General features: G+C 50.0%; 1 protein-coding gene across 1 annotated transcript in view; it reads left to right on the plus strand.

The window, feature by feature from the left end:
- The window catches only part of BACE1 (beta-secretase 1), a 120,757-nt gene that overhangs the window by 82,252 nt on the left and 19,888 nt on the right, over window positions 1-18,617 (plus strand). The gene's annotated exons all lie outside the window — the stretch shown is intronic.

The following is an 18,617-nucleotide window of genomic DNA, read 5'->3' on the forward strand; positions in this document are numbered from 1 at the left end:
GCTGCCAAGCTTTGGCCTCCCTCTGTAGCCGAACCAACGGTGGCTTGAGGTTGTGCTCGTATAACAGGGTCTTGTCAGTGGTGATGAATATTCCCAAGTACCAGAACCCGTCCTCCGCCACCTTGATCGGGCACGTGTCCGGGAGCCTCGGAGGGTCACCCCGCAAGACGTAGAAATGTGATTTGGCCCAATTGATCCGGAAGCCAGAGTTACGTCCGAAACTGGCAAATATGTCGAGTGCCACAATGAGCGACCTGCGTGGCCTGCAAAGGTACAGGAGAATGTCGTCGGCGTAGAGGGATATTCTATCCTCCCACCCTTCCGTCCATGCTATACCTTTTAGGTAGACGTCCTGCCTAATCCAGGCCGCGAGCGGCTCTAGGGAGAGGGCGAAGAGAAGGGGAGAGAGGGGGCAGCCCTGCCTAGTCCCTCTTTCAAGCGTGAACACCTCGGACAGCTTGTTGTTAACCAGTACCTGTGCCAGGGGTTCGGTGTATAATAAACGCACCCAAGCTATGAATTGAGGTCCAAATCCTAGTTTGCGCAGGACTGCGAACATGTATGGCCACTCTAAGGTGTCGAAGGCCATAGTGGCGTCCAGGGAGACCACCACTGCGTCCTCCTGCAGTCTGTGGCGCTGCCCCAGAACGCCGTCTAATGTTGAGGGCCGTGTTACGGTGGGGCATGAAACCTGATTGGTCCGGATGGACCAACGAAGGAAGCACCGCCTTGAGCCTGTTGGCCAGCGTCTTTGCCAGTATTTTGGGCTCCGCGTTGAGGAGCGAAATTGGCCTGTATGATGCACAGGAGTCTTTGGGTTTCCCCTCTTTCGGGATTGCCACTATAGTCGCGAAGCGCTGATCACGGGGCAGCACCCCCATTTCCTTCCTCTGTTCGAACATGAGTTTCAAGTACTTACTGGTGACGTCAGGCCGGAGCTTGTAGAGCTCTATCGGGAGGCCATTGGGTCCAAGAGCCTTACCAGGGCGAAGTTCCCCTATTGCACGCTGCAGTTCGGCCTCAGTGATCGGGCTATCCATAGCCTCCCGATCTTCTTCCGAGAGGGAGGGTATGCGAATGTCGGTTAAGAGGACCCTGGAGTCCTCCTCCGGCCGGTCCGACTCACGCCTATAGACCTGCTGGAAGTGTCTCGCAAACTGTTCCACTATCCCCCAGGGTTCTGTCACTACAATCCCAGACTCGGTGCGTATTTCAGGCACCACCTTACTGGCCTGTTGTTTTTTCTCAAGCCAGGCTATCAATTTCCCGGCTTTATCGCCCTGGTCATATATCCTGCCTAGCTTGTGCTGAGCCACGGTCTGGGCCTCTTGGGTAACCAGCGCTCTATACTCCGCCGCCTTCAACTGCAGTTTGTGCCTAACTTCCCTGTCCCCACCCTCCGTCGCCTCCCCCTCCAGAACCTCCAATTCCGCCTCGATCGTAGTAACCTGTAGGCGCCGCTCCCGCCGTCTGGCCGAGATGACCGAGAGCGCCTCCCCTCTAATCACGGGTTTAAATGCCTCCCATAAGGTGACAGGGGAGTCTACAGAGCCCACATTCTCTTCGAAGTACTGTGAGATGGAGTCGGACACATGTTTTCTGGTGTCCTCATGTTTTAAGTGCCAAGCGTTTATGGGTGCTATACAGCCCTCCCGGTGATTCCCAAATACGATGTGTGTACGGACCGGTGAGTGGTCGGAAATACCTCTAGGCAGAAGCTCTGCCTCCAGGACTGTCATATCGTGGTGCAGAAGGGTAAGGATATAGTCTAATCGGGAGAATGAATGATGCGACCCCGAGAAGAAGGTAAATTGGGTGTCCGTAGGGTGGAGCAGGCGCCAGACGCCAGTAAGTCCGAAGGTCTCAAGATATTCCGCCAACCACCCCTGCCCCCGGGGAAGGTCGCGGGGGAGCTGCCTATCTCGGGTTCCTGACACCACGGCATTAAAGTCCCCCCCCAGCATCAACTGACCCCCGGGAAGGGAAAGGAGCAGCGCGCCAAGATCCGCGAAGGCCCGGGCCTGGAGGCCAGGCGGGATGTATATAGAGAGTAGGTTAAGCGTGCGGCCCTCCCACCGTCCAGAAACCGCCGTGAAGTGGCCCTGTGGGTCAGTTTTGATAAGGTCTGTTGGAAACAGCCCCACTCCCACTCCGCAGGGCGGTGGTGGACCTTCCCAACACAATGGGGTAGCTTGGCTCGAGTGGTCAGGAAACAGGCGCAGTGCTAAGCATACAATATACCCATACAATAACCATGCGTGCATCCGTTCCAAAAACGACTCTACACCGTAAAAATTATGAAAATATTCTTTCTTTATCTTTTTTCTCTTAGTTGCTGATTGGAAAAATAAATAGGTCAATCACAATATACAGATTTCAATTAGTGCAGGTCAAATAAATATTGGCTGTTTGATGAAATAAATAGGGGTGATCATAAATAACAGGGCATAAATACAAGTGCAATATATACAGACAATTAAATACTTTGAGGCCATAAATACTGTACCAATAAATATTGTACACCAACAAGTCCTGTGGACCTATAAATATAGTGCAGCAATAAATAGATAAAAATTCAATAAATACAGTATCCCCAATAAATAATTAAAAGTATACAGCAACACTCCTGTAATCAGATGACACTTCAATTCTTAGGGGCTGATTTGGCCCAGGCACAGCTTGTAGGGTAGTGGAAGGCTTGAGGGGGGGCTACTCCCTGGCTGGGACAAGGCTGAGGCCTAAACTGAGGTAGATCAAAGGGGGGGAATACCAATGCCCTGGCTTTCCTTCTCCGCACAACCTCTCTAGGTTAGTCCCAGTTCACCCCAGGCACAGTCAGGTGGGTTTCAGCACCTCCCTAGCCCCTTAGAGCAGTCTCTCAGGTCTCCACAGGGCCTTAGGCGCCCTCTACTCCACTTACTGCCCTTTTTCTGATGTTCCGACGCCGCTGGAGTCGTGTCGACGCCGTGAGGCGGTTCCGGTTCGGTCTCGGCGGCCTCGGCACAATGTCAGTTCTTCGACGACGCCGGTAGGCGGTTCCGGTCCGATGTCGGTGGCCTCGGTTCGATCTCGACCTCCGATTCGACGGCGTCGGGCAGTCTCTTCACGATGTCGACTCCGGGCGGCTCCGGTCCGATGGCGCACTCGGCTCCGATGACGTCGGCCGGCCTGGCCTCGCTGTCGACTTCCGGCGACTCCGGGGTGCGATCCTCACCCCCGACCTCCGGTGCTCCTCCTCACAGGTTCCGGGCGACTCCGGAGTGCGATCCTCACTCCCGACCTCCGGTGCTCCTCTACCTCGGTCTCCGACGACTCCGGAGGGCGGACTTCACTCCTCCGATGACGCCGCTCGCTCGACCTCGGTACACTTCCTCCTCGACCTCTGGTATTCCTCACGACCTCCGTCGGCGCCCTTCTCACGACCTCAGGCGGCTCCGGGTACGACGTCTGCTACTTCAGTCAGCGCCGCTTCTCCACCTCGGGCTCCAGGTCTTCAGGCCACTCGACGCCGGACTCCAGGGAAACCAGTTCTCAGGTCAGAATCTTGCTGTTTTCTTGGTTCTAAGGCCTGTTCCTGCTGTCCAGGTCCTTAGGATAAGTTTCTTCTGTCTTCTTCCCACACAGGGCTATAGGCTGGGATCCATCAGTAGGGACAAGTATCAAGGGTGGGTTTATGGACCCCACTCCAGGCACAAGTTTCCACCCCTGCTGCTTCACTCCTTCCTCCTTCACTGTTGTGCTCCTCTCTCTTCACCAGTCAGGTGCCAACTGCCAGCTCCAACTGCCAACTGCCTCTCTTATCCTCCCAACATTCTAAACGGTCTCCAACTGTCACAGAGTTCTGGAATCTCCTTGAATGTTCTGGAAGGTGCTGGTAGGTTCCAGTGGATGCTGGTGATGTCACAGGAGGCCACCATTTTGTGCTTCAGGCCCTCAGACAGAAGTTTCAGGGGTAGCTAAAATGGCTCCCTGAATCTGTAGCAACACGAAAAAGTCTGGTGGTTCCCAAAAAAAGGAAAAAGTCAAACAGGGTTTGAGGCAAAAGTGGGACAAAATAAATAATGATGAGGAGGGACCACCCAAAGGGCTGACAGGTCTAACACGCGTCCCCCCCAGCTGAAAGTGGGGAGAGCTACCCAACCCCTTGGGAGTTCTCATCACTAAGGCGGAAATACCTTGAGAGACCGTCTGCATTGGCGTGGTCCACTCCAGGCCGATGTTCCACCTGAAAGTCCATCCCCTGTAGGGAAATAGACCACCTCAACAACTTGGGATTCTCCCCCTTCATCTGCATCAGCCAACGAAGGGGTCTGTGGTCGGTCTGAACCAGGAAGTGCGAGCCAAACAGGTATGGCCGCAACTTCTTCAGAGCCCATACCACTGCAAAGGCTTCACGCTCTATTGCACTCCACTTCTGTTCCCTGGGAAGTAGTCTCCTGGATAGGAAGACCACGGGTTGATCCAGACCCTCTTCGTTGAGTTGCGATAACACTGCCCCAATATAATGCCCTCACACACCTAGCAAGGTGTCATGCTTCATCATAGGGCTGTGCTCCTCGTCGGGCCGGCGCTGCAATGCCCGACGGGCTCCCGCGAAGGGGCTCTTTTTCGGAGATCTTTTTAAGAGACAGCCGTATGGGTGCGTGGGGGTCAGTGCAACAAGTGTAGTGAGTGGTGGTGTAGTGAGTTAAAATAGGTATGGTATTGCCAGGCAATGTGTCAATTTATTCTGATGGTATACCAGCCTAAGTAAAAAATAGGAGATCCCAAAGGGATTATGATGATCCCTAGGGTGATCAGACGGTCAACATGTTTCTTGCTCTATGCCCAAAAGGGTCGGTGGCAATTCATCAGGACCATGTGAGAAAGTGCTCAAAGAAAATTGTGGAAACCCTACTACATAATCTAGTGATGCAGAAATTGTCAATACATCACCATGCAATCCAATGGGGTCCCTAAAGGAAGTGGACCCGTTGTTGCAGTACCTGGAAAAGAAGGGGAAAAAAAGAGAAGGGACAACACAAATACATGAAACATAATTCGCAAAAGTTCTGGGCTCCTGAAGGGAACCGTGCGTATGGTGTGGCCACCATATGGAAGTGCTCACACAGTGCCCCAACCAGAGTCATATCTAATACATACAAGTGTTTACCAGATAAGTGAAAAGTGCAGATGTCTGGTGGATGTTTGAGAAGTGGCACAAATTGTGGAGCGCTGGCACAGAGAGTTACCAGGCGTGGGGCATGCTTTCACGAAACTGGATACGTGCGACTGCGTGCACACAGTAACAAAGTTGTGCCGCAAATATCTTGTGCGCTACACATGCTCCGCAGTAGAAGAATAAAGCGTGGTGTAATATTCTCGTGGACCGCCTTAAAGAAGTGAACCCTCGCACTAATGTTGGGGGTTTTTTTTAAGGTGACTATAGGCATGCCTGACGTCACTAGATACGTGTGACTGGGTGCACACCGTTACGAGGATATGTCGCAATTTTGTACTGGGTGCTACACATGCTCCGCCGCGTAAGGGTCAAGAGTGGTGATGTGTTCTAGGGGAATACCCTTCAAAATAATAGTTATTAATTACTCGCGCTATTGTGGGGGGATAACAATCACGGCACAAGACACTGTTTCAAAAGAAAACTGCCGCGCCCGACTCGTTGGTCTATCGATCATAATGTAGATAGTGAGGAGTGGACTCACCCCCATTTGGGAAAGAACTTTTCGTACGGGTTCGCCTGGCGGCCAGGGGGCGCCTGTCCTAAAACAATATGTACAAGAATAGTATGTCATACCTGGCGATTCAAAATAACTGTGACAGAACCCATGGCTGGAGGAATACTCACAAAGTGTCGGCGCGTTCGCTGCCGGATACCTACTGCGGCTCAGGCTTCCGTAACGCACTGCTGTGCGTGTGTGGCTTATAACGGAAGTGAGCAAACGTAGCCCGGGAGAAAGACTAGACCGCAAGTCACGGCCGCCATGATGGGAGTGACAAATAACTTTATTGTTCATCGAGGGCGGTAATGGACAGTTGGCCCAGTTTTAAGTACAGAATTCGTGCGTGATAGGGAAAATATGTATGTGGAAGATATGGGTGATTATTATGTAGGTGATTGGGTAACATGTGGTTTATTATCCCCTGGACAGACATAGATATAGATTCTGTCGCCATTGTAATTATAACAAAAATGTAAGGGGATTTTTTGTATTCTCTGCATATCAGGTTGACAAGCCAAAAAAAAGGATTGAATGTTGAAACTGACTTTCGGACCACCAGGCCCATGGGGCATGGTCTAGGTTATCCCTAATAATCGCTATTGCTTGTCGCAATTGTTTGCAAAACCCAAGTCACCGCCCTGAGTAGATATTCTTAATGGCCATCTCATATCGCCAGATGTTCATGTATTATTAAGAGTGGCCCACGGTATATCATCGTTAAGGCCGTTGGTATGGCTCGAAATTCTAAAGATCCACTGTTGTTCCTTACGGAAAAGGGCTTCCTTGCTGATTGTTGGGAAGGCTTGAAGGACTGTCCATGAAAGGTCATTAGCAGTGTGATTAGCTTCCAAGAAATGTGTGCACATTTTTGTGCTGATCTTTTTGCATCTAATGTTACTTCGATGTTCGGAGATCCTGATCTTTATTGGACGTGTCGTCATGCCAATGTACATTAGTTCACAGGGGCACTGGATTAGATAAATGCAATTGCGGGTATTACAATTGGTATGGGATCTTTGTTGCCAATTCAGAGTTTCCGAGAAGGTTACAGACTTACTCGTTTTTGTAAGGTTACAAGCAGTGCATTGTCCGCATGGATGGTGGCCTGTCACAGGCGGGAGTCCCCACAGTCTTTGTTCAGCTCGAGGAGCTGGTTTGGGTCTGGTGCTGATGAGCATAGTTTTCAAATTGTCAGTTCTTTTAAATGCGAAACGTGGTTTCGGAGCTTGCCAGCCACCTACCGATAGAAGTTTCCAATGCCTTTTGATTATTTTTTGGAAGGTGTTAGATTCTGGAGTGAAGGTGCTAACACAGGTAATTAAGTCAGTCTTCATTTTTTCTGTTGATGCCAGCAAGACATCTCTGTTGGTATTGCGAGCCCTTTTGTAGGCCGTTTGTGTTATACTGTCCGGATATTCTCTGCGGGCTAGGTGGTCAGTGAGTTCGTGTGCCTGTGATTTGAAATCCTCCAGTGCACTACAATTTCGACGTAGTCTAAGATATTGCCCGTATGGCAGGTTGTTTCGTAAAGCCTTGGGGTGAAAACTACTGAAGAGTAGTGGGCTATGGCTGTCAGTTGGCTTTTTATAAGTTTTTGTGGTCAGCCCCAAAGTGCTTTTTTGAATAAGCAAATCCAGGAACGGCAGTTCAAGCACAGAGGAATTGGCTGTAAATCGCAAATAAGGGTTAAGGGAATTAACCCATGTTACAAAAGAAGGGATGGCGTTCAGATCCCCTTTCCAAAAAATGAGTATATCGTCAATATACCTTCGCCAAAGGGTGATGTTACCCTGGTAGATGTTGGTCTCACAAAGGATGTGGTTGGCCTCAAAGTGAGCCATGTAGAGACATGCCAGGCTGGGAGCAAAAGTGCTCCCCATCGAAGTGCCCTGGACTTGATGGTACATTCGATCTTCAAATTGAAAATAGTTTTTGGTTAGGGCAATCTCTGCACACTCCATAATAAAGGAGACTGGGGTGGGTGAGTTCCATGTTTGTGCTCGTAGTACTTCTTCCACAACATCCAGGGTGGCCCTCTGCGGGATGTTAGTGTAGAGGGCCTCTACATCCAAAGTGACCAGGACATCCACTCTACTGCCAGTTTCGTTAGTTTGTTTAATGATGTTAAGGACGTCCCTGGTGTCTAGTAGAAAAGTTGGCGTTTTTTGTACCAGAGGGCGTAAAAAGTGGTCGCAGAACCGCGAGAGGGGTTCCAGTACCGAGTTGATACCCGACACAATCGGCCTCCCAGGTGGGGGCAGAACACCTTTGTGGATTTTGGGTAATGTGTAAAAGTAAGGTATCCGAGGATCCTTATTTGTCAGGAATTCCGACTCATTTTTCGAAATCCAGCCCTGTGCTAAGGCACTGGTCACTAATGTTCTTATTATAATGACCAGTTTGTTGGTTGGATCTTCTTTAATTTGTTGGTAGTACCGTGTGTCACTTAGTTGTCTTAGGCATTCTGTTCTGTAATCGGGGGTGGACATAATCACTATAGCTCCCCCCTTGTCAGCCTCTTTGATGGTTATAGTGGTATCTTGGCTCAGATCAGTTATCGCCACATTTTCAAGGCGTGAGATATTGTGGAAGGATTTTTTCTCTGTCATGTTGTTAATGTCATTGAGGACTGCTTTTTCAAAGGCCAAGATTTCCGGAGGGACCATTGCGGATGAAGGCGTGAAGGAGGATGGTTTGCGTAGACCTGAGTCGGATGAGGGAGGAGGATTTTGACCTGTGAAGAGATTCCTCAAGCGGATTTTCCGAAAGAGGTCATGTACCTCACAATGAGTTCTAAATTCGTTGTGTCGTGGTGTGGGCACAAAGCCCAGCCCCTTAGAGAGGATCTTGGTCTCTTGTTGGTTTAGCTGTCTATCTGATAGATTTACTATCAGTTTTTCTTCCCTCTGTGGCTCCTGAGTTCCATCGGGCCTTGGTCTGTTTGGTCTTTCCAGTGGACCTGTTTTTGTTGATTGTACCCACCTCTTCTTCTTCCTCTGCCCCTGCCCCAACCTCTGCCTAAAAAAGGTTGTGGTAGGTAGGGGTTAAATGGGACAGGTCCCTGTTGGAAACCAGGTGGTTGCCACATGTGCGGGCCTGGAAAGGGTGGCATGGGGTAGGTGTATTGTGGGTTCGGTGGTCCGTGTTGCTGGTAAGGTTGTTGGCCTCTCCAACTCTCAGAGCTAGAATTACTGCTATTGGAATTCGTTCTTCGACGGGAGTTAGAACTTTCGTCTGACGAATAATCACTCTGTGCATTTTGGAAATCATCTTTTAAGTAAGGATAAATTTTTTCTTTATTGAAGCGATTGATATCTTTTTGGAGTTTGTTGATTTTTTGTCTCATTAGATAATCCTTATTTTCTGCGATTTCACTATTGATTTCTGATAATTTGGCTTTGAAGGCCGCAATAGTGATAGTCGCTTTTAATGCTCCTTCGGCAATGGTGATCTGGATGATTAGGTCATCAGCAAGACGTTTGGCGGTCTTAATAATCAGTATCAACCAGTCCCTAGTGCACTTCCAAGCAACTAGGGACCATTCTTCCTTAAATTGTTTATCCTCAAGGAAGATTCTTGGCATGTTTAACACAATAAGCCCATTGGGGGCTATATTTGCGCGGAGGTATTCGGTCATAATTGCCCCGTGCATTATGATCTTCATTAGTTGACGTTTCATGTTGGTAATGCTGTTCCAGTCACTGCCCATGCTCGTGGTGGCCATGGCTCCGTCTACAGAACAGAATGCCTAAGACAACTAAGTGACACACGGTACTACCAACAAATTAAAGAAGATCCAACCAACAAACTGGTCATTATAATAAGAACATTAGTGACCAGTGCCTTAGCACAGGGCTGGATTTCGAAAAATGAGTCGGAATTCCTGACAAATAAGGATCCTCGGATACCTTACTTTTACACATTACCCAAAATCCACAAAGGTGTTCTGCCCCCACCTGGGAGGCCGATTGTGTCGGGTATCAACTCGGTACTGGAACCCCTCTCGCGGTTCTGCGACCACTTTTTACGCCCTCTGGTACAAAAAACGCCAACTTTTCTACTAGACACCAGGGACGTCCTTAACATCATTAAACAAACTAACGAAACTGGCAGTAGAGTGGATGTCCTGGTCACTTTGGATGTAGAGGCCCTCTACACTAACATCCCGCAGAGGGCCACCCTGGATGTTGTGGAAGAAGTACTACGAGCACAAACATGGAACTCACCCACCCCAGTCTCCTTTATTATGGAGTGTGCAGAGATTGCCCTAACCAAAAACTATTTTCAATTTGAAGATCGAATGTACCATCAAGTCCAGGGCACTTCGATGGGGAGCACTTTTGCTCCCAGCCTGGCATGTCTCTACATGGCTCACTTTGAGGCCAACCACATCCTTTGTGAGACCAACATCTACCAGGGTAACATCACCCTTTGGCGAAGGTATATTGACGATATACTCATTTTTTGGAAAGGGGATCTGAACGCCATCCCTTCTTTTGTAACATGGGTTAATTCCCTTAACCCTTATTTGCGATTTACAGCCAATTCCTCTGTGCTTGAACTGCCGTTCCTGGATTTGCTTATTCAAAAAAGCACTTTGGGGCTGACCACAAAAACTTATAAAAAGCCAACTGACAGCCATAGCCCACTACTCTTCAGTAGTTTTCACCCCAAGGCTTTACGAAACAACCTGCCATACGGGCAATATCTTAGACTACGTCGAAATTGTAGTGCACTGGAGGATTTCAAATCACAGGCACACGAACTCACTGACCACCTAGCCCGCAGAGAATATCCGGACAGTATAACACAAACGGCCTACAAAAGGGCTCGCAATACCAACAGAGATGTCTTGCTGGCATCAACAGAAAAAATGAAGACTGACTTAATTACCTGTGTTAGCACCTTCACTCCAGAATCTAACACCTTCCAAAAAATAATCAAAAGGCATTGGAAACTTCTATCGGTAGGTGGCTGGCAAGCTCCGAAACCACGTTTCGCATTTAAAAGAACTGACAATTTGAAAACTATGCTCATCAGCACCAGACCCAAACCAGCTCCTCGAGCTGAACAAAGACTGTGGGGACTCCCGCCTGTGACAGGCCACCATCCATGCGGACAATGCACTGCTTGTAACCTTACAAAAACGAGTAAGTCTGTAACCTTCTCGGAAACTCTGAATTGGCAACAAAGATCCCATACCAATTGTAATACCCGCAATTGCATTTATCTAATCCAGTGCCCCTGTGAACTAATGTACATTGGCATGACGACACGTCCAATAAAGATCAGGATCTCCGAACATCGAAGTAACATTAGATGCAAAAAGATCAGCACAAAAATGTGCACACATTTCTTGGAAGCTAATCACACTGCTAATGACCTTTCATGGACAGTCCTTCAAGCCTTCCCAACAATCAGCAAGGAAGCCCTTTTCCGTAAGGAACAACAGTGGATCTTTAGAATTTCGAGCCATACCAACGGCCTTAACGATGATATACCGTGGGCCACTCTTAATAATACATGAACATCTGGCGATATGAGATGGCCATTAAGAATATCTACTCAGGGCGGTGACTTGGGTTTTGCAAACAATTGCGACAAGCAATAGCGATTATTAGGGATAACCTAGACCATGCCCCATGGGCCTGGTGGTCCGAAAGTCAGTTTCAACATTCAATCCTTTTTTTTGGCTTGTCAACCTGATATGCAGAGAATACAAAAAATCCCCTTACATTTTTGTTATAATTACAATGGCGACAGAATCTATATCTATGTCTGTCCAGGGGATAATAAACCACATGTTACCCAATCACCTACATAATAATCACCCATATCTTCCACATACATATTTTCCCTATCACGCACGAATTCTGTACTTAAAACTGGGCCAACTGTCCATTACCGCCCTCGATGAACAATAAAGTTATTTGTCACTCCCATCATGGCGGCCGTGACTTGCGGTCTAGTCTTTCTCCCGGGCTACGTTTGCTCACTTCCGTTATAAGCCACACACGCACAGCAGTGCGTTACGGAAGCCTGAGCCGCAGTAGGTATCCGGCAGCGAACGCGCCGACACTTTGTGAGTATTCCTCCAGCCATGGGTTCTGTCACAGTTATTTTGAATCGCCAGGTATGACATACTATTCTTGTACATATTGTTTTAGGACAGGCGCCCCCTGGCCGCCAGGCGAACCCGTACGAAAAGTTCTTTCCCAAATGGGGGTGAGTCCACTCCTCACTATCTACATTATGATCGATAGACCAACGAGTCGGGCGCGGCAGTTTTCTTTTGAAACAGTGTCTTGTGCCGTGATTGTTATCCCCCCACAATAGCGCGAGTAATTAATAACTATTATTTTGAAGGGTATTCCCCTAGAACACATCACCACTCTTGACCCTTACGCGGCGGAGCATGTGTAGCACCCAGTACAAAATTGCGACATATCCTCGTAACGGTGTGCACCCAGTCACACGTATCTAGTGACGTCAGGCATGCCTATAGTCACCTTAAAAAAAACCCCCAACATTAGTGCGAGGGTTCACTTCTTTAAGGCGGTCCACGAGAATATTACACCACGCTTTATTCTTCTACTGCGGAGCATGTGTAGCGCACAAGATATTTGCGGCACAACTTTGTTACTGTGTGCACGCAGTCGCACGTATCCAGTTTCGTGAAAGCATGCCCCACGCCTGGTAACTCTCTGTGCCAGCGCTCCACAATTTGTGCCACTTCTCAAACATCCACCAGACATCTGCACTTTTCACTTATCTGGTAAACACTTGTATGTATTAGATATGACTCTGGTTGGGGCACTGTGTGAGCACTTCCATATGGTGGCCACACCATACGCACGGTTCCCTTCAGGAGCCCAGAACTTTTGCGAATTATGTTTCATGTATTTGTGTTGTCCCTTCTCTTTTTTTCCCCTTCTTTTCCAGGTACTGCAACAACGGGTCCACTTCCTTTAGGGACCCCATTGGATTGCATGGTGATGTATTGACAATTTCTGCATCACTAGATTATGTAGTAGGGTTTCCACAATTTTCTTTGAGCACTTTCTCACATGGTCCTGATGAATTGCCACCGACCCTTTTGGGCATAGAGCAAGAAACATGTTGACCGTCTGATCACCCTAGGGATCATCATAATCCCTTTGGGATCTCCTATTTTTTACTTAGGCTGGTATACCATCAGAATAAATTGACACATTGCCTGGCAATACCATACCTATTTTAACTCACTACACCACCACTCACTACACTTGTTGCACTGACCCCCACGCACCCATACGGCTGTCTCTTAAAAAGATCTCCGAAAAAGAGCCCCTTCGCGGGAGCCCGTCGGGCATTGCAGCGCCGGCCCGACGAGGAGCACAGCCCTATGATGAAGCATGACACCTTGCTAGGTGTGTGAGGGCATTATATAGAGACTAATCGCTCTCCCCCTCTCCTTTCCAGAGGAACTGCATCCCTTGGTTTTGTTCTATATTCCTCGGAGCACGGTGCAGGACCTCATTAAAAAGCTCTTGGTTCCTCCTCCTTTTTGAAACACTGCCCCAATGCCATGTTCTGATGCATCTGTCTGGACAATGAACTTCTTGGAAAAGTCTGGGGCCCTTAAGACCGGGGCCTCGCACATGGCTTTCTTCAATTTCTCAAAGGCTTGCTGACAAGCCTCCGTCCAGACTACCCGTCGAGGTTGTTTCTTGGACGTGAGCTCCGTGAGGGGGGCTACGATGGTACCGTACCCCTTCACGAAGCGGCGGTAGTATCCCGTGAGGCCCAAAAATGCTCGGACCTCAGTCTGTGTCTTGGGGGGTTCCCAGGCCATGATGGCCTCGATCTTCGCCTGGAGGGGTTGCACCGTTCCCCTACCCACCAAGTGTCCAAGGTACACTACCGACCCCTGCCCGATCTGGCACTTGCTGGCCTTGATCGTCAATCCAGCTTGTCTCAGGGCCTGGAGAACAGCTTGCAGGTGACGCAAGTGATCCTCCCAGCTGTTACTGAAGACGGCTATGTCATCCAGATAAGCAGCAGAGAAACTCTCCATTCCGGTGAGGATCTGGTTTACCAGGCGCTGAAACGTGGCAGGTGCGTTCTTGAGCCCAAAGGGCATCACACAGAACTGGTAGTGGCCATTGGGCGTGGAGAAGGCTGACCTTTCCCTTGCTCCATCTGTCAAAGAGATCTGCCAGTACCCTGAAGTAAGGTCAAAGGTACTTAGATATTGGGCAGCTCCCAGCCGGTCAATTAATTCATCCGCCCTAGGGATCGGATGAGCATCAGTCTTTGTCACTGAATTCAGTCCCCGGTAGTCCACACAGAACCTCAGTTCTGGTTGGGCACCCGGTGGTGCAGCTTTCGGTACTAACACCACCGGACTGGACCAGGGGCTGCTAGAAGGTTCAATCACTCCTAGCTCCAGCATCTTAGTGACTTCACTATGAATGCTGGCCTTCACCTTGTCTGACATCCGGTAGATCTTGGACTTCACAGGTGGGCTGTCTCCTGTGTCCACGTCATGGACGCACAGGTGAGTCCTACCCGGGACAAGGGAGAACAACGAAGAGTACTGCCCCAGGACCTGGCGACAGTCCTCCTGCTGTTCAGGAGTTAGAGATGGGGAGAGAATCACTCCCTCCACCGACCCATCCTTTTCTTGAGACGCAAACAGATCAGGGAGAGGCTCGCTTTCCACGTCCTCTCCTCCGTCAGTCACCATCATCAAGATGACTTCGGGCCTCTCGTGGTGGGGTTTGAGGCGGTTGGCATGCAGCACCCGCAGGGGCTGACGAGGGGTCTTCAGGTCCACCAAGTAGGTAGCCTTACCCTTCTTCTCCAATACCTCAAAGGGTCCTGACCAGCGATCCTGGAGGGCACTAAGCTCCCCTGGTTCGATCACCCACACCTTCTGGCCAGGCTCCAACTCCACCGGGTGAGCGTTGTGGTCATACCACGCCTTCATTACTGCTTGGCTGGCTTCCAAGTTGTCAGAAGCTTGCTTCCACAACTTAGCCATTTGGCTCCGGAAGGCCAGCATGTAGCTCACCACATCCTGGGGGAGCTTTCTGGGAGTTCTTTCCCATCCGTCTCTCACCAGGTTAAGAGGTCCACGTACAGGGTGCCCATACAGAAGCTCGAAGGGGCTGAAGCCCACTCCCTTCTGTGGCACTTCCCTGTAAGAAAAGAGTAAACAGGGTAGGAGGACGTCCCATTTCCTCCGCAGGCTTTCAGGCAGACTTCTGATCATGCCTTTCAAGGTTTTATTAAACCTCTCCACCAGACCATTGGTCTGGGGGTGGTAAGGAGTTGTGAACCGGTAGGTCACTCCACACTCCTTCCACATTGCCCGCATATATGCTGACATGAAGTTGGTCCCCCTGTCGGACACAACTTCCTTGGGAAAACCCACTCGGGTAAAGATTCCCATCAGGGCCCTAGCCACAACAGGTGCTGTTATGGTCCTCAGAGGTATTGCCTCTGGGTACCGTGTGGCATGATCCACCAAAACCAGGATAAACCTGTGACCAGCTGTAGTCGGTGGATCTAATGGACCCACAATGTCGATGCCCACCCTTTCAAAGGGGGTGCTAACGACAGGAAGTGGTTCCAGGGGAGCTTTCAGCTTCACCCCTGTTTTCCCACTGGCTTGGCAAGACACACATGTCCGGCAGTAGGTATCGGACGACACTTTCATCTGAGGCCAATAAAAGTGTGGGACAAGACGGGCGAAGGTCTTGTCTTGCCCCAGGTGTCCTGCCAATGGTATCTCGTGAGCCAACTCTAAAAGGAAGGCTCGAAAACGTTGAGGGACTACCAAGGCTCGTGACGATCCATGTAAGGGTGCCTTGGGTTCACTGTAGAGGAGGCCATCCTCCCAGTAAACACTGTAGTTCCCTTCAACGTTCCCTGCTGCCTGGGCTTCGGCCTGTCGCCTCAGCCCCTCAAGGGTAGGGCACTCCCTCTGGCCCTGGCAGAATTCCTCCCTGGACGGGCCTCCCTCCACGTGCCACTCGGGCGGGATGGGTAAGTCCTCCAGGTTGGTAACGTCCCCCTCCGCAGACTCCTGGTCCACCACCTCCGGTGGCCTATCCGTCCTACGGGGTGGAGACGCCGAGGCAGGCTCCTCCTGTCCTCGGTTCTTCCCTTGACTGGCAGCTGGCTGGGCCTTTGTTCCAGGCTCCAGCCGGAATGAACTCCCTCTTCGGGTAGTCTCGGACCTTGTGCTAACACAGGCCCAGTCAGGTGTACCCAGCATCTCGGTATGAGTCCGGTATTCCACCTCCTTCCAAGCGTTGTGCTCCATGTCATTGCCCAGCAGACAATCGACTGGCACGGCAGGGCTTACGGCAACTCGAAGTGAACCTGCAACCCCCCCCCATTCAAAGGGAACCTCGGCCACGGGATAGTGGCCGGTTCTGCCGTCAGCCATCGCGGCTGGGTGGAGTACATCGGGAATTACCTGCTCTGGAGACACCAGTTGGCTACGCACCATAGTCATACTGGCTCCTGTGTCTCTCAGAGCCTCCCCTCTTTGGCCGTTGATGGTGATCCACTGCCCATACTTTGCGGTATTTGCGGGCACCTGGATCTTAGGAACCATCTCCCGTTCTCCCAGGGACACTAAAGTGACACCCGCCCACTCCCTTCCCTTAGTTAAGGGCATCTCCTCCCCGAGCACTACACTAGCTACTCCGGGGGTCTTTCCTCCAGTGGGAGGGGGTGATCGTTTCTGACACTTCGGATCTCCTTTATAGTGTCCAACGCCACCGCACTCATAGCAATGGACAACCCTTGGCTGCTGACTCTGGCCAGGATTAGGGTTTCTGGGTGGGTTGGCCTTAGAGGTGAATCCTGTTCCCTTCCCTTGGAAGTTATTTTGGGGGCCTTTGGAGAACTCCTTTTTCTTTTCCCCTCCTTCTTTCTTCTGTGGGGCGCCCTGTCCGGCCTTTTGAGTATCCCCTCCAGTCCCCCTTGTGGACACCCGGGTACTAGCCCAAATGTCCGCCTCCTCAGCAAGCTTCCGGGGGCTGGTCAGCTTGCTATCCACCAGGTGTTGCCGCAGTTCAGGGAAACATTTCTCGAGTAGGTGTTCCTTCAGTACTAGGTCAAACAGCTCCTCGTAGTTCCTTACTTCACTGCCCTGAATCCAACCTTCCAGTGCCTTCTTTGCATAGTCCAGGAAGTCCACCCAATTCTGTGTGCCCAGTTTGTGACTACCCCTGAACTTCTGTCTGTACTTTTCAGGTGTTAGTCCAAACTTTCTGATGAGCGCCAGTTTCATGGTGGGGTAGTGGGTCTGCTCATCCTCTTCGAGGGCCAATAAAGCATCCCTACCAGCTGGAGGCATGTACTTATACAATCCCCCTCCCCAGTACTTCACTGGAACCCCATGGGCCCTCAACGAGACCTCATAGGCTGCTAGCCACTTGGCGATGTCGTCACCCGCCCCATAGCTAGCTACTATGTCCTTTGGCAGGTAAGGTTTGGGTTCCCTGGTGGACTCTTGGTTTTGGCTGCCACCATTAGGAACAGTTGGTGCCCCAATTCTTAGGATCTGAAGCTCTATCTCTTTCAGTCTTATCTCATGAGCCATCCTCTCTTTCTCCGTCTCATGAGCCAACCTCTGTTCCTCCTTCTCCTTCTCCAGCTTTGCTAAATCCCATGTGAGCTGTCTTTTCTCTCTCCGATCTGCTAACTCCACGCTGGATAAGCCCCCGCTAGAGACAGTGCTGCCCTTCCTAGAAAGTGTCCTGGGCCCTGCTGACAGGTTCCCCACCTCAGGTTGGTACATCTCAGCCCCCTCGGGGTTAGGCTCTCCATCCCTGTCTTCCTCCTCAGCCTTGCTTTCCCTGCGTGCCTCCCCCCAAGCCCTTAAGCTGGTTTGGAGTGCACCCTTCTTTGCTCCTGGGGGACAGTACACCCCCTCCCGCTGGCAAAACTCCCTGAGTTGGGCCACAGTGTACGTGTCTAAATCTTCCAGTACAAACTCCATCTTGCCCACTCAGGTTAGAGGACAGGTTTTGTGCAGTAACAATGCAGGGGGGTACCTTTAGTAATACCTCCTCCCACCACCAGAGTAAATTTGGAAAAAACAAAAACCCACAATTAGGAAGGCCGCTGTGAGAAAACTCCCGGTGTAGGCCTATGGACTACCCACAGTTATTGTTGAGTATATGTAGGCACAGCTCTATCCCACCACTGAACACCAATTTATGTTGGAAACAGCCCCACTCCCACTCCGCAGGGCGGTGGTGGACCTTCCCAACACAATGGGGTAGCTTGGCTCGAGTGGTCAGGAAACAGGCGCAGTGCTAAGCATACAATATACCCATACAATAACCATGCGTGCATCCGTTCCAAAAACGACTCTACACCGTAAAAATTATGAAAATATTCTTTCTTTATCTTTTTTCTCTTAGTTGCTGATTGGAAAAATAAATAGGTCAATCACAATATACAGATTTCAATTAGTGCAGGTCAAATAAATATTGGCTGTTTGATGAAATAAATAGGGGTGATCATAAATAACAGGGCATAAATACAAGTGCAATATATACAGACAATTAAATACTTTGAGGCCATAAATACTGTACCAATAAATATTGTACACCAACAAGTCCTGTGGACCTATAAATATAGTGCAGCAATAAATAGATAAAAATTCAATAAATACAGTATCCCCAATAAATAATTAAAAGTATACAGCAACACTCCTGTAATCAGATGACACTTCAATTCTTAGGGGCTGATTTGGCCCAGGCACAGCTTGTAGGGTTGTGGAAGGCTTGAGGGGGGGCTACTCCCTGGCTGGGACAAGGCTGAGGCCTAAACTGAGGTAGATCAAAGGGGGGGAATACCAATGCCCTGGCTTTCCTTCTCCGCACAACC

This window comes from Triturus cristatus, chromosome 3_2 (genome assembly GCF_964204655.1).
Source record: "Triturus cristatus chromosome 3_2, aTriCri1.1, whole genome shotgun sequence".
Classification (NCBI taxonomy): Eukaryota; Metazoa; Chordata; class Amphibia; order Caudata; family Salamandridae; genus Triturus; species Triturus cristatus.